This window comes from Oncorhynchus kisutch, linkage group LG17, assembly GCF_002021735.2.
Source record: "Oncorhynchus kisutch isolate 150728-3 linkage group LG17, Okis_V2, whole genome shotgun sequence".
NCBI lineage: Eukaryota > Metazoa > Chordata > Actinopteri > Salmoniformes > Salmonidae > Oncorhynchus > Oncorhynchus kisutch.
The window spans coordinates 38,101,416-38,118,021 of NC_034190.2; the positions used below are offsets into that span (position 1 = coordinate 38,101,416).

At 43.0% G+C, this 16,606-nt stretch overlaps 1 long non-coding RNA gene across 3 annotated transcripts; it reads left to right on the forward strand.

The window, feature by feature from the left end:
* The first annotated feature begins 1,896 nt into the window (after positions 1–1,896).
* LOC109908475 (uncharacterized) lies at positions 1,897–12,580 on the forward strand. Of its 3 annotated transcripts, none has more exons than XR_004203619.1 (2): positions 1,897–3,039; positions 11,034–12,580. It is a non-coding gene; the product is annotated as an uncharacterized LOC109908475 (long non-coding RNA). The 3 variants fall into 3 exon arrangements; XR_004203618.1 differs by having other exon boundaries at positions 2,034–2,893; XR_004203620.1 differs by lacking the exon at positions 1,897–3,039 and adding an exon at positions 3,047–3,545.
* The last annotated feature ends 4,026 nt before the right edge of the window (positions 12,581–16,606 follow it).

Genomic DNA, 16,606 nt, shown 5'->3' on the forward strand with positions numbered 1-16,606 from the left:
CTCTCTGTCTTGATGTACACTTTGATTGTGTTAGGTAACAGGGTGGGGTTGGGGGAGAAATTAGTGGGAGCATGATTGAGCTCACAGTGCACCAGATAAGACAGGCTGACCCTAGCCCCCTGGTACATACAAGCTGTTGCAGCATACATACTGGGGACTGAAATGGGGGTCGCGAGACACCGTGGTTCACCAGTAGTCAGTAATGCGTTGATTAATTGACTGGCTGTTTTGACACTTTAATGTACTTCAAAATGTGGTTGAGCATCAGCAGTTTCTCTTGTTTTGTCACTGATAGTCACTCAATTAGCCATGTCAGCTAACCATTTTTAGATTGGTAAATGAATCTATCCAGTTATCTAAACTTATAGTAATCATGGCCGAATACCGACCCCGGGGGCCCTGACCTCCAGGGGGCCCTGACCTCCAGGGGGCCCCCATTGATTTTGTTAGTCACTCTCACTCAGATATCATTAAGGTGACATAAGCAGTGGTGGAAAAAGTATCCAATTATCATACTTGAGTAAAAGTAAAGGGTAACACTTTACTTGACATGTCATTTGACATAAAAGCTGACAACTTGTCATTGTAATGACATATTTAGACCTGTTGTGGCATATTTGTGTTATTTTATGGCTGTTATGACACCTACATAAATGTCAAAACATTCCATTACACCATAGCCTACGTGTTAACAGTATGTTTATGTTAACTTTTATTTTATTGACCATATTCATTATTGTAATTGCATACACATTGCTGTCAGACATGTGCCTGCCCCAATGCTCTGTTGCTGATGAATGCAGGAGAAGACACCCTCTTTTTTAAAACTTTTTTTACTGATGGCTGATATAAGGGCATGTACATGATAACCCTATCTGGCTTATATGATTGGTCATAGTTTTTTTATTTGTATTTTTTATTTCACCTTTATTTAAACAGTTAGGCTATTTGAGAACAAGAACACTGAAAAGTATCTAGACATTATCTCAAATTTCTTTTAGACAAAAATGTGGTTTCTACCACGGAGATTTGTATAAACCTTGCGGTCTGTCTCCAACATTTGCAACATTGTTTCAATATTCAAATTCGATCTCCAGCTGTCCCATAGTAATAAACTTAACGGGAGTCGGGACGAGACAGACAGTTGAAATCATGAATCAGCTGGTATCATTTTTATGGATATATGCAAAGAAATGTCAAACGAAACGAAGTGCAGCTGGTTTGCAGTCTTTCCAGCTTCAGTTTGAAGTGATTGCGTTAGCTGTGTTGTTGGCTAGCGCCACTGAACAACAGTGTCCTGACGAGTTAGCACATTTTCTATGCCAGGCGAAATCGCGCCTCAGCTCATTGTTATGGATGTATCCCAATAAATGTCACTAGGAAACAGCTTTAACAAATGCAGCTACTTTGTTATTCTGGCTGAACTTTTTGACGTGACTATAAATTAGCCTTCCTGGGCTAGCTAGCAAGCAAGGGATAATAACGTTGCCAGCCAATATGGTAATGGAACATTTAGAACGAACGACTGGGTTGCGTCCATAGATACAGAACAAAAAGTCAACGACTGGGTCGCATCCATAGACACAGAACAAAAAGACTGAACGACTGGGTCGTGTCTCTAGAAACCGAAACGGTAGAACGAACGACCAACCGGTTGGGTAGAAGCCCTCGATTTGTGTCGGGACTATATCTTGTGGAAGGTTGAGTAGAGAATTGCATATTTTTTTAAATAAAATTGCAAAATGTATAGAACTGCAGAAAACCTGCTTTAAAACTTAAAATTTTCTCTCCAACATGAAGAGGTTGGCCCCTAAAAGGCTAGTCCGAGTCACTTATTTCTACATAAAAGCAGGCTCTAAAGCCTTGTTCACACCGCAGGCCTGAAAGATCAAATCAGTTTTGCTTTAAAATCCATTTGAAATACTGACTACAAACAGTAAGTTACAAGTGACTAAATCGGATTTCTTGGTGTTCAGACAGCAGTCATTTGCTGACATGGCTATGGTTGTTGTCATAGTAACGATGTGTGTATGTAGGCTGATTGGTGGTGGTGCTCGTGGTTCCTACTCTGAAGTTATGTAGCAAGCTAAATAGACGTGGAATGTTCAAAATCATAGTGTAAGAACACATTTAAAGCCTCAAAGGATAAGATGATCAAAGCCATTTTTGGCTAGCCACTGCAGTCAGCTAGCGAGCTAGGTTGCGGTTTAGCTTTCTAGCACATTCACTAATTTGTTTGAACAATTAACAAGCTAGTTAGCTAGCTTGTTAACCACATGTTCTTGTCAAACTGTCAACAGAGTAGCTAGCAAGCCACAAGATGTGCCAAAAACACTTGAGGGCAAATAAATCATATTTGACCATTCAGAGACAAGTCGCATGAAAGGCAATCAGATTTTTATCTGTGGCTTCAAATATCTGAATCCATGTTCTTTTTGGTTGTTCAAACTGCAGGAAAAAGAAAAATTCAAAGAAAAAAAAAAAAGGACTTGAGTCACTTCAAACTGCCAGTGTGAACGAGGCTTAACTGCCCTGACAGCAGGTCTACCTGGACAACCACAGCCAACTCATAATGAACAAGCCGGTAGCTGTACTATTCATACGTGTAAACATACTGAATTGTAATTGGATGCATTTGACCGCCATCTCATACTGTGCTATGATTGGTTAAGACCACCCAAACGGTTAGGTCATGGTCAGTTTGATCCTGGTTGGCTGTACGTGAACATGTCAGTTATAGCTACATTAAGAAATATCCTGTAGTACTGCATTTTATTATTTTGTACAGTGTGCAAAATAAGACATGTTGTCAGAGTAAATGGTCTTACAAGATGGATTTTTCTGGAGTTCCTTCGAATGGACTGGGAGTCAACAAACTTACCCGATGCATGGCGTAAGTACAAACAGCATGTGGAGCTAATGTTCACGGGTCCTCTGAATGACAGAGAAGAGGAAAAATGCAGCAACCTGCTCCTCTGGATCGGTGAAACAGGGAGAGATATTTACAACACATGGACACTTACCGAGGCTGAATCAAAGGTACTGAAAATATACTACGATCGTTTTGAAGCATATGTTGCGCCGAAGACCAATACGATTGTCGCTAGGTTCAAATTCCATGAGAAAGTACAGGGAGCTAGCGAGTCTTTTGAACAGTTTGTGACAGAGCTGCGTCTGCTTGTGAAAGACTGATTATGCAAACAAGGATGAGATGGTCAGGGACCGTATTGTATTTGGAATACACTCACCGCGAGTGAAATAAACGTTTGAATGTTGGGTCTGAGGTAATGCTGGACAAAGCTATCGACATAGCCAGATCTCACGAGCTAGCTCAGATGAAAATTATTTCGCGCGGCAGCACGAGCGCATCACGTGAACAAGCAGTGCACGCAGTCAGGCAGATATCAAAGCACACCTCTGGTGCACAGAGAGCGCGTTTTAGAACGGTGAGACACGTAACTCCAAAACAGAGCGACACAGACTCAAAACATGTGGATATTGTGGATACAAAGTGCATGGCGAACAAGGAAATTGCCCAGCTAAAGGTAAACAGTGTACTAAATGTGGAAAATTGAATCACTTTGCAAAAGTGTGCAGAGCTTACCGTGGAAAAACAGTACACACAGTGAGTGAAGATGAAATGTCAAAAAGTCAAACGCTGATGAACTGTTTATTGATTCAGTGACACAGTGGCAAGCCTTTGCTGACATTGAGATAGGAACAAGGCACAAAGCTAAAGTTCAAACTAGACACTGGTGCACAAGTTAACATTATTCCTCTGAATAAGTACCGCAGCTTGACATCTTGAGTGCAAGCTACATACAGCCTGCCACGTGCAGACTGACTGGTTATGGTGGTGAACAGCTCCTAGTAAAAGGCACATGCACTTTCAAATGCAAATACAAGGAAAGTGACATGATGTTAGACGTTTATGTTGTTGACACTAGAGCACCTGCAATGCTAGGTCTTAAAGCATGTTTAGACATGGACCTCATCAAGCTAAGTTTTATCAGTGACAGCACCAGTTGTTAGAGTTGTGTCAATTGGAATCTGATGTCAGGATAAATATGACAATGAGTCACAGATTGTATACTATGTATTTTTTTATTAGCTAAGCAATAAGTGGTAAATGCAATTTTCGTATATACGGGCTCTCTGTCCCACCTCGCAGGGCAAATCAGAGAACTGACAAAGATATTATAATATACCCTGATGACAGTATTAGTTCCTGCTTCCGAGCTGGCCTCTCAGAGTAGAGACTGGGCGTGGTTTAGACTCACCCAGCCTATCGTTGATTGTTGTCGAACGAGCTGGTACCAGCCCCCGGGCGCTCCAGTTGATAGATGTAACTTGCTGTGAAGAATATCTATGCGCTCATGCTCGATACCGTTATCTCGCACCTGGCTCCTGTTATCTAACAAAAGACTGTTTGTTCTCGCAACACTACGTTCTGAATGTGCCCCCCCCCAACCCAATTGCACAGTTTCTGTCTTCATGTTATTCTGTATTTTTCCATCATGAGAAAAGCCCATGGCCCTGAAACTGTTAACTTCTTGGGGGCGCTCTTTTAATTTATGGATAAAAAAACGTGCCCGTTTTAAGCGCAATATTTTGTCACGAAAAGATGCTCGACTATGTATATAATTGACAGCTTTGGAAAGAAAACACTCTGACGTTTCCAAAACTGCAAAGATATTATCTGTGAGTGCCACAGAACTCATGCTACAGGCGAAACCAAGATGAAACTTCAAACAGGTAATGAGCAGAATTTTTTAGGCTCTGTTTTCCATTGTCTCCTTATATGGCTGTATGGCTTATATGGCTATATGAGTGTGCCAGGAATGAGCCTGCCCTTTGTCGTTTCCCCAAGTTGTCTGCAGCATTGTGACATATTTGTAGGCATATCATTGGAAGATTGGCCATAAGAGACTACATTTACCAGGGGTCCGTCCGTTGTCCTTTGTCTAAATTGGTGTGTAAATCTTCAACTGGAGGCATTTTCCCATGAGATTCAGAAGAGAACGCACACTTCCACGAACGATATATCATCGAAGAGATATGTGAAAAACACCTTGAGGATTGATTCTAAACAACGTTTACCATGTTTCAGTCGATATTATGGAGTTAATTCGGAAAAAAGTTCGGCGTTTTGATGACTGAATTTTCGTTTTTTTTTTTGGTAGCCAAACGTGACGCACCAAACGGAGCGATTTCTCCTAAACAAATAATCTTTCAGGAAAAACTGAACATTTGCTATCTGAGAGTCTCCTCATTGAAATCATCCGAAGTTCTTCAAAGGTAAATTATTTTATTTGAATGATTTTCTGGTTTTTGTGAAAATGTTGCCTGCTGATGCTAACGCTAAATGCTACGCTAGCTATCAATACTGTTACACAAATGCTTGTTTTGCTATGGTTGAGAAGCATATTTTGAAAATCTGAGATGACAGTGTTGTTAACAAAAGGCTAAGCTTGAGAGCTAGCATATTAATTTCATTTCATTTGTGATTTTCATGAAGAGTTAACGTTGTGTTATGCTAATGAGCTGCGGGGATAATTACACTCCTGGATACAGGTTTTTTTCGTAGCTAAACGTGATGAACAAAACAGAGCAATTTGTCCTAAACAAATAAACTTTTTGGAAAAACTGAACATTTGCTATCTGAGAGTCTCCTCATTGAAAACATCTGAAGTTCTTCAAAGGTAAATGATTTTATTTGAATGCTTTTCTTGTTTTTGTGAAAATGTTGCATGCTGAATGGGTAAAAAAAAAGTTATATTTTGGTTTCATCTGACCATATGACATTCTCCCAATCTTCTTCTGGATCATCAAATGCTCTCTAGCAAACTTCAGACGGGCCTGGACATGTACTGGCTTAAGCAGGGGGACGCGTCTGGCACTGCAGGATTTAAGTCCCTGGCGGCGTAGTGTGTTACTGATGGTAGGCTTTGTTACTTTGGTCCCAGCTCTCAGCAGGTCATTCACTAGGTCCCCCTGTGTGGTTCTGGCATTTTTGCTCACCGTTCTTGTGATCATTTTGACCCCATGGGGTGAGATCTTGCGTGGAGCCCCAGATCGAGGGAGATTATCAGTGGTCTTATGTCTTCCATTTCCTAATAATTGCTCCCACGGTTGATTTCTTCAAACCAAGCTACTTACCAATTGCAGTCTTCCTAGCCTGGTGCAGGTCTACAATTTTGTTTCTGGTGTCCTTTGACAGCTCTTTGGTCTTGACCATAGTGGAGTTTGGAGTGTGACTGTTTTGAGGTTGTGGACAGGGTGTCTTTTATACTGATAACAAGTTCAAACAGGTGCCATTAATACAGGTAATGAGTGGAGGACAGAGGAGCCTCTTAAAGAAGAAGTTACAGGTCTGTGAGAGCCAGAAATCTTGCTTGTTTGTAGGTGACCAAATACTTATTTTCCACCATAATAAAGAGTTGGTTGCAGTGTTGCCAACTCATTTTCAGGGTAAGTTGCGTCATTACGTAGAATACACAATAACGTTACTCAAATTGATTTGACAGTTGTTCAGGTACAGACTCTCACTCTTTTCTGTACTTCTGGCAGTACAATTTTGATTGATGTTATAAGTTCTGTTCAAGATCAAACATTTGTGATCAACTATATTCATTGGGTTTGGCTTGTGGAACCCGTACTACTGCTGTCAGCCAACAATGATTTGCAATTTGCTGAAACTGCTGCTGCCTGGGTACGGGCTGAGCGCCTGCTGCTGACATCACTCACAATGCACTTTTGCAGCCAGGCAATGATGTTGTGACAGAGAGAATTGTTTGTTCCATTTAGAGGGAAAATGCATGCATTATAGCTTTGAGTCACTTTTAAAAAGTTGCTAAAAGTTCCAAATACATTTTTAAAAGTTGCTAAATTTGTCAGGGTAGTCTGAAACGATGCTAAAACTAGCAACAAAATTGCTAGGTGGGCATCACTGGTTGGTGGCGCTCACTGGGCTATATTTGGCTGTAAGAGAGGGAGGTCTGAATAGTTGAATCGTAAAAGTTTTGTGATAGTTCCTAGTTATTGATTTTTGGTTTGATTGTTTAGGTAACACCAATGAATTTGAACAGGAAGTTAATGTACTCCAAACATTATCTGTTTCCATTACGTGGAACCATGTCGGGAAAGGGAATTGCAGGTTGAGTTAATTTTATTTTAAAGGGACAGTGCACGTTAATCACAGTTGTGGGTGTCTGATGGTGTCACGCCCTGGCCATAGTCTTTTATTCTCTATTTTATTTAGGCCAGGGTGTGACTAGGGTGGGCATTTTATGTTATTTTTTTCTATCTATTTGTATTTCTTTGTTTTTGGCCGGGTATGGTTCTCAATCAGGGACAGCTGTCTATCGTTGTCTCTGATTTGGAACCATTCTTAGGTAGCTCTTGCCCACATGGGTTTTGTGGGTAGTTGTTGTCTGTATAGTTAGTTTCCTCACAGAACTGTTCGTTTTCCTCTTTGTTATTCTTTGTTCTAGTGTTCTGGTTTTAATAAAATATCATGAACACGTCTCATGCTGCGCTTTGGTCCAGTCATTCACAGGAAGAGGATCGTTGCAGCGTGGCCAGGAGAGGGAGCCCCTTTACATTTTGGGGGGGAACATGGGACGTTCGGCAGAGCCGAGGATGCTTTTCTAGCTTTGGCTGTAAAGCATATTTTGAAAATCTGAGATGACAGGGTGATTAACAAAAGGCTAAACTGTGTCTCAATATATTTCACTTGTGATTTTCATGAATAGGAATATTTATGTCTGTTGCGTTATGCTAATTAGTGTCAGTCGATGATTACGCTCCCTCACGCGGGATGGGGAGTCACTAGAGGTTAACTAAACCTGTATGTCCAAGATTTTATGCTCTACAGGTGAATTACAGGAGAAGGTGATTCACTTGTGACGAAATCTGCTCGGAGCCTTCACCGTGCGCTGCCACTTCAAGAGCGCATGAGCAGTAAGGAAGGAGGAAATAAAGAGAGCTCGTTCAGCTCTTTGGGGAGGGGCTCTTGGGTGGCGCGACAGTTTGATTGTGTGTGCTGTGCTGCAGAAGTTTTGTTTGTTTTCAGCGTGTGTAGTTTATAGAGTATTTAACTCAATCATCGGTGTAATCGCTCTAGGTCGTGGTTGTTTTCGTTTGAGACCGCGCCCGTTATGGATCGCATAGATTAGTAGCAACATTGTTGCGAAGCTTTAACATACAAACCATCGGACAGTCAGACAGTACACCTGCACGCCTGAAGACCACAGCTAAGATCTCTCTTGTTATCTTTTTCTCTCTTTCTCTTCCCTCTCATTCCAGTGCTTTACCCTGCAACAGACTCTATTTTTCAAATGCACTTCCCATTGAAGTTCATTAGAGCTGGACTATTATTTCCCTGCCAGAAGTATTTGGATGGACATTTTAGTAGGTTGCTTGCAAGTTGTATATTATGTGAACTGTATTGAGGTGGGGTGTACTAATGACATGGGGCCGAGAAGACTGTGGACATTTTTAAGGCCTTTGTTGTGTCGATGAACACCCCCCACATTCATACCCTCTGCAATCATCCACTAGAAAATAATACAGATTATTGCAAATCCTATGTTGATGACTGGGTTCGTTCTTGTATGAAGTTGCTGTTGAATTGCTCTGCCATTATTAGTATTAGTATTATTGTATGAGGTATTCTTGTTTGGGTTACCCCTGTGCTGTGATGTGGGTTTTATATGGTGTGTATTCTTTTTTTCTCTCCACTGGCTATCTGGTAAACAGGCTACCCTCTAGGCAGTCTCTTCTGCTGATGTGTGTGGGTCTGGTAGTGGTACTCTCTCTATTCTACTCTTTTCCTTTTGGCATGGTTAATACCTGCCTGGCGCCCGAACAAAATCTTTCGTTACCCCTCTCTAATAAATACCGCTACACACTCAATCCAGTCCCTGAGGAGAATAGACAGGAAGCAGCCCCGTTGGGAGGGGCCATACCAAGTACTCCTGGTAACAGCCTTCACGGTGAGAATAGCTGAAAGAGCTACCGGGGTTCATATCACACATTGCAAGAGGGTAAGACACACTCACACTGTCGAACAATCACAGAGTTAGGAGAAGAACTGAATACCAATCGGGTTCGGGGGTTACCTCTCTAACGAAGATTCCCTGACCCCACCCTATCCTCCCTGTGTGCGTTCGTAGAAGTGAAAGTGTGGGCTGGCCTCTGGCTGAGGATATGTTCTCCAGGAAAGGGTGGGGCCTTACAGGAGTGCTGATTGGTCTGAGCTGTCTTATTGTGGGAGCCATCGTCCTAATACATCATGACCCATCCGAGATGGAAGAAGGTGAAGTACAGTGAAGGTGAGGATTTTGGACTCTAATCCGGATCGAGATAAATATTGCGTAAAGGTACGAATTACTATTAAAACCGTAAAGGAAGAGCATCTCGGGTTATGGTATGTTGGATTTGATCAGGTTTCAGTTGATACCCTAGTGCCCTTCCGGGTAGAAGCGGTTAGGGCAGGTGATAGCTCTTTAGTCAGCCAATACAAGCAGAGCCCCTGACAAAACAGATACTGACAGTGGAGTCGTAAAGAGCCACGGGCCGGGGCGGATAGCTCAGACGAAAGATCTTAAGGAAGTAATTGAGGTGGAAACTTGTTATGGTTATACAGCCAGATCAGTAGCGAAAGAAAAAGGTTATGCCTGAGCCACAGCAAAACCTCAGTTGACAACTATCCCCTTCCCCTTTCCATTTGATGGAAATGATTCACCCAGGGGAATGGCCTGTATGGTAAAGCTGTTCATGAAGGCAGGGAAGCTATACAATGACAGTTTCAGTGATCTGCATGTATCCCCATGTGCCCAGGACATCCAGACTTCCCCCTTTCACAGTTACAGGAGGACGTTATTATTGTATTGCTCGATACATCACACACGGATGGGACATAGGGAAAGTAAGAACATGCAACAGGACAGAGAACGTTACAACTGATGAGACTATGAGGGATCTGACAGGCTGGTTGAGATCTGGGGATTTCAGTAAGATAAAGAGGGCAAGGGCTGACGTCTGGTGGTTGTGTGGGGGAATGACGTTATTGCCGAATCTGTCTACGAATTGGACAGGCCTATGTGCCCTTGTACATTTAGGAATGCCTTTCACCCTCATCCAACACCATGACATAGTGTTGGCAAGATGGGAAAAAAGAAGCTCTCCATCTGGGTCTTTTGACGATAGAGTATATATTGATAATATTGGGGTACCAGACGAGTTTAAAGCAAGAAATCAGATCTTAGCAGGATTAGAATCAAGCATTTTCTGTTGGTCAACTCTCAATAAGAATGTGGATTGGATCAATTATATATATTATAATCAACAGCGCTTCATCAATTATACTAGAGATGCAATAAAAGGATTGGCAGACCAGACAGAAGCGACTAGTTTGATGGCATGGCAGAATAGGATAACATTAGATATGCTACTAGCTGAGAAGGGAGGGGTGCTGTCACGAATCCCGCCGAAGATGGTGCCTCTTCCTGTTCGGGTGGCGGTCGTCGTCGTCGCAGCTGTCCTCCATCGGATCGGTTCAGCGATGGACCAGATGATGGAGAGGATGGAGCGATGGGAGAGGAGTGGTCTACCGACGTCTACCGCAGCTCCCCCACAGACGACACCACCCACTAAACCTACGTCGCCGTCTGGGTCCAGCACATTGCGTCTCTCCCCCCCGAAGGAGTACGATGGAGCGGCGGCTGGGTGCCAGGGATTTTTGCTCCAGCTCGTGCTCACACTGGCTACCGTGTGTCCGACTCCCTCGGGTGAGGAGAGTGTGAGCCTCCTCGTCTCCTGTTTGTCGGGTAGGGCCCTGGACTGGGCCAACGCTGTCTGGAACAGCCCAGACACGGCTCGGGACCACTACCTGGAGTTCACCCGCCGTTTTCGAGCTGTGTTCGACCACTCACCAGAGGGCAAAGCGGGAGGATAAACGAGGTGTGTTATAGATTGCAACTTCCCTCTTACTATCGCATTAACCCCTCGTTTCATGTGTCTCTCCTCAGGCCGGTGGTAGCTGGTCCCCTACAAGAAGGACATCGAGGGGTCCCCGGCGTACACAAGCTATTCTGGACTCGAGACACCGGATGAGGGGCCTGCAGTACCTCGTGGACTGGGAGGGGTACTGTCCAGGGGAGAGGTGCTGGGTACATAGATCCTTCCCTCTTGAGGGATTTCCACCGCCTCCACCCGGATCGCCTCGTCCTCCGGGTCGTCCTCGAGGCCGGGGTCGGCGCGCGTCAGGGGGGGGGATACTGTCACGAATCCCGCCGAAGATGGTGCCTCTTCCTGTTCGGGCGGCGCTCGGCGGTCATCGTCGCCGGCCTATTAGCTGCCATTGATTTCCTTTTGTTTCTGTTAGTTGGGTCTAATTGGTTACAATGTTTTGAGTTAGTTTTGTTTGTAGTTAGTGTGATCTCTATTTTTCCGGACAGTTTTAGTCCTGTTTATTTTGGACGGGTTGTTTCATGCGCCCTTGTGTTTTGCATGTCCGTGTCTCCGCTGTCTTTGGAATAAAAGTATCCACATACGGAATTACCTGCTCTCTGCGCTTGACTCCTCCACTCACCATTCATAGAAGTCATAACAGGTGCGTGATATTTGGAACAATGTGCTGAATTAGCAGAAAACTCTGGGGTGGATACTTCTCTGACGAGTTGGTTTGGAAAATTGAAAAATGTCATGATCACTGTGTTGTGGGCAACCTTCACCTGTGTGACTGTGTTAGTTTTGTGCGGATGTTGTTTGATTCCATGCGTGAGCGGTCTCATTTCCAGGACTCTGGAGAAATCGATGACACATCAGATGGTGAGATACGGACCGATGCCGAGCTCTGACCAGTGGAATGATGAATACATACCCCCAGACCTAGTAGATGGACCCGGCTCCTTCACTTACGAGGAGCCTATGTTAGATGAGACCATTTTTAATGTTTAGGTTCCTTCTTGTTTTGATGTTAGTTTTGGACTTTTTTAATGAAGATTATAACGAAAATCCTGACAAGAGTTATGATTCTGATGTAGGCCTAGAACAGTCATTGTAAATACATATACTGTTTTTCTGTGCGGTTGATTTTGAGTATAATGGATAATTCTAATAAAAATGATGTGTGATTAAATGTTTAATATTTAGTCAAAGGGTGGATTGTTAAGAATTTTATGTATAATGACTAAATTATGTATACATTTAAAGTAATGATAGATATAGTCCTAACAGAATTCTACCCTGTCAATGTATAACGATGAAGAATGTTTGACCATGAGAAAGAGGGACTGTTCGCAGGCAAGGAACTGTGGCAGACAACTTGTGACCACTGTGAAACTGATAACGGGGAAGGAAGTCTCCCCATCCAGGGAGGGGAGAAACCTTGGGTTTGCAGTAGATTGTGTAACATGTTGCAGGATGTGATAAGCAATGTAGGAGAAGACTTGTAAACTATATTGTCATTGTCTGAGAGGAGGAGGGACATTTATGATGAAATGAGAGGTATATAAACCAATGTACATTAAATGATAAGCAGAGCTCTCGTAAATAAATGTTGCTGACTATTGTAGGCTGGCCTCTGTCTGTTTCATTTCAACAAGAATCTTGCAAATTCTTGTTGAACATTTCTACCATACTGAGTAGTTTAATTGAAGTTCAGTTTATGAACATTGAGAACATAATTCTCGTGACATTTTCTGAAAGCATAGTAATAACACATTGGGAATTCAACAAACTTTTGTCTGTCTTTTTGAGTGTGTGAAAATAGGTTGGAATCTCATTGATCAAAGTATCTACCAAATGTTACCCAATTCTCCACGTTGAAATGACGTGGTGTGCCCAATTTCATTGAACCAACGTGGAATAGATGTTGAACTGACGTCTGTGCCTAGTGGGCTATTCCCTATGCGGCTTTGGTCAAAAGTAGTTTCCTAAATAGGGAATAGGGTGCCATTTGGGACAACCTAAAACTATATAGTTGATATGCACTGTTACGTTTTGTTTAGTTCTTACTCTGGCTGTGTTGGTATAACATGGTTTGAACTAATGCCCTCTCACTCTCTCAGTGCTGCCTGTGATGAAGTGACTAAAGTATATCCAAAATTAATTCAAATTTAAGAGGAAATCCAGCTGAGAATCTAGAGAAATTATCTGTGCTGAAGTAAACCTAACAAAACTTGATTTTTATATTTATCCTGTTTTCTTTTAAACTCCTTCAGAAATGAGGCTCTGTTCGGCTTGTAAAGGGTCATCACACTCCAAAATCAAAGTTTGTGAGACATTTTCAGACCTCAAAAGTGGACTTATGTTGAGATAGATCCATGTCCCAGTCCATATATTGTGTACATCCAACTGTATGCAGACAACCATAAATGAATGGAAAACATAAATACCATATAATATTCTGATCTTATTCAGTGATAGTTCTAGCTCTACATTTCTACATTGAATAAAAATGTTATATGGTGAAATATTGGCAAAATGGAAACAAATAGATTCCCACTGCATTTAAGCTCCAATGAAGCTATTGATATATCAATATCAAATCATTTCTAGTTGACAATTAAGTACCTTACTGTGATTGTTTTAAATTAAAATGGTTAGAAATAAATAGTTTATGAGCAAAAAGCCATTTCTCTAGCAATAATTTCACTAGGGCTGTCTGTGAGTGGCCTGAGTGAGGGACCTAATTGGAGGGATATGTCACTTGAAAACTACCTGTTATTGGCAGAGAGGTTTGAAACTCTCTGTTATGGGTCTATTAACTTATACCGCATGGGGATGTCACCAGGCAGGCCAAAACTCCACCCATTCAAAACGAGCTGAAAATTCTGTCTTTTCAAACAGCTTTTACACTCAAAGGGTATTATAATTTTAAAATGTCTAACTTCAAAACTCTCAAAACTTCAAATTTCTAACTCTCACTGCCTCCGACCAGTACCCTAATGGCCCTCATGCCCAGGCCCTAGCTCCAGACCAAGGGGATGAGGATGTCCCGTCCTATGATGACAACGGCGAGGGGATTAGAATCCTCTTCGCAGCAGACGAGGAGGAGATGGAATATAAGGCACAAGCCGACAAATCCTCTTCCACCCTTAGCGGGGCATCGTCACCGGATGAGAGATACTATTCACTGCTCGATGACTGCAAACGGGCAGCGGTGAGACTCAACATTTAGTGGCCTGAGCCATTGGGGAGCGGCGACACAGACAGGGACTTTTACAATGGGCGGCGTCTCCCTTCTGGTACTGTTCCAGGCAAGCAGTTCCTCTCAACTGTCCCAGCATGCATGATGGAAACCAAGGGCAATTTGGTCAACCCCCTCACCTCCAAAGCTCAGACCAGGCATTTTGCCAATATGGAGGTCAGGGACATAAAGGACCTAGGTGTCGGCAGTCCACTGGTAATTGACCTATAGTTTCCCAAATACCTTAACCCTGGTTCTTCGTCTATGACGGGGACACCTCTCTTCCTGGAACAGCGCATCGATTCTCCACTTCCATTTACCAGAAGGTTTACCTGTCTGCCGCACGTTCAGAAGAGTTCTGAATGTGATGTCCCTGCTCCTGGTGTACCAGGCCAAACTGATGCAAGGCTATCCAGGACGTCTAGGGGAGCCATTCAAGGCTGTGGCCGTGCCATTAGCCTGGCGGTGGTAGGAGAGAGAGCCTTGTGACTCAACCGGTCAGGTCCCTCGGACAAGGAGAAAGCTGATTTCCTCGACAACCCTGTGGTGCCTAATGTGCTGTTACAGCCTTCTGTTGCCACCATATGACAGAAGCGCAAACTTTACACTGACCAGCCTTCAACTGCAACCCAGGCTACACCCTACCAGCATATGATTTTTAAAGAAAACGGCTACATAACAATATCAGAAATGACGGCTACATAACAATATCAGAAATGACTTGCTCGGTGGCCCTTAGGTGGGGGTATGGTGGCAATGAGGTGGGGGTAAGATGGTGGACAGAAAAAACTATGACAAATGTTTTGAGTGACACAGAATTTATGGAAGAGCTACAGAAGGAAATTGAGCATGAGAGTGAGAATGACTTAACTGCAGTGGCAGGTGCGGTGAAGACTGCCGTGTTTGCGCCTCCTGGTGATGACAAAGATGATTCTGGTCCAGTGGGAGAGAATGGAACCTTGCCTTCTAGCAGATTAATATGTGGTGTCTGGTTGGGTGGAGAAGAGGTTGGGGACTGTTGAGTTGGTGAAAGCAACTTGAAGTGGATTTGTGATTATTTTTTGCGTTTCTTCTGTCCAGAGGGAGCGAGCGCTCCGGACCACACGACTAGGGACAAGAGCTGTGACTTGCTTTGCTCTCCGAAGCAGGGCGCAGTTGAAAGGTGTAATAACGGGGTGGCGTTAAAACTGCAATATGTTACTTTTTGGGAGACCCAACCAAATTGACATAGAAATGTGAGTTATAGATCTGTCATTCGCATTGAAAGCAAGTCTAAGAAGCTGTAGATCTGTTCTGTGTGCTTTATTTCTATGCTTCATGTTCTTAAGTTTAGTTTTTGCGTCTTTTACTTTTGGTTTTGTACACCAGCATCAAACAGCTGAAAATGCAATATTTTTGCTTATGGAAAATATTTGTCAGAGCGGTTTAGATGGTACAATGATTCTCTACACTGTAGTTGATTGTTTTGTTACATAAACTGAAATTAGGCAAACTATTCGAATTTTAGCAACCAGGAAATGGCGGGGCAATTTCAGCATAGTGCATCTTTAAGTTGGAAGAGGATCAACTTAAATTGAAGAATCCCGGTGTCTGTGATGCCCACCGTTTGGTGCGACACAGACCCGGTGAAGAGAGTGGTGCAACTGGAGAGGACATTGTCTGCCCTGCTGAGTTTTCATGCATTGTCTTTGCCCAACAAGGTCAAGTTAGGATGTGTAATTTATCCCATGAGAGCTTTTGTCCCGGACCCATTATGGTGTTTTAGGTGACAAGCTTATGGTCATGTTGCAGCATGTATAGGAGAGAGATTCTTATATGTGAGAAGAGTGCAGGAGGGCATGACACAAAGGACTGTGTAGTATCGATTTAAAAGGTTTTGTGTGTTAGCTGTGGGGGTGCCCATGGTGCTGGTGCTCGGAAGCTTCTGGTGAGAGGGAGACATGTTGAGTTTTCCAGGATCAGAGTAGTACAGAAGATGTATGCTGAGGCAGTGAAGTAGTAGAGGAAGATGGGTACAGGGTAGGTCTATCAACATAGCTAATTGCCACGCACAATTTCCTGTCACGAACTCGGATACCTCCTGCACCTCGACCTGTTGTTTCCATCTGCTTCTCCTCCATCTAGTAGTGGAGTAGATGCAGAACAGCAAGAAGATTTGTTCCAATCAGCGCTGGTCCCATGTCACAAGTTGTGGAAACCGAAGGCCGCGGCTTTTGTCATACAGTAGATAACATGTGACACAGAGGAATAAGTGTGAATCTGAAAAATATATAAGTGTTACTGTAATTTAATTATGCCAATGTGCTTTCATCAATTGAAAGCCCTTAATCTATTTTATGAGAATTTCTAAGATTTCTTGTTTGCATAAAATAGCCGCAGACCAGTCTTTCAATAATAGGTAATAGAAAT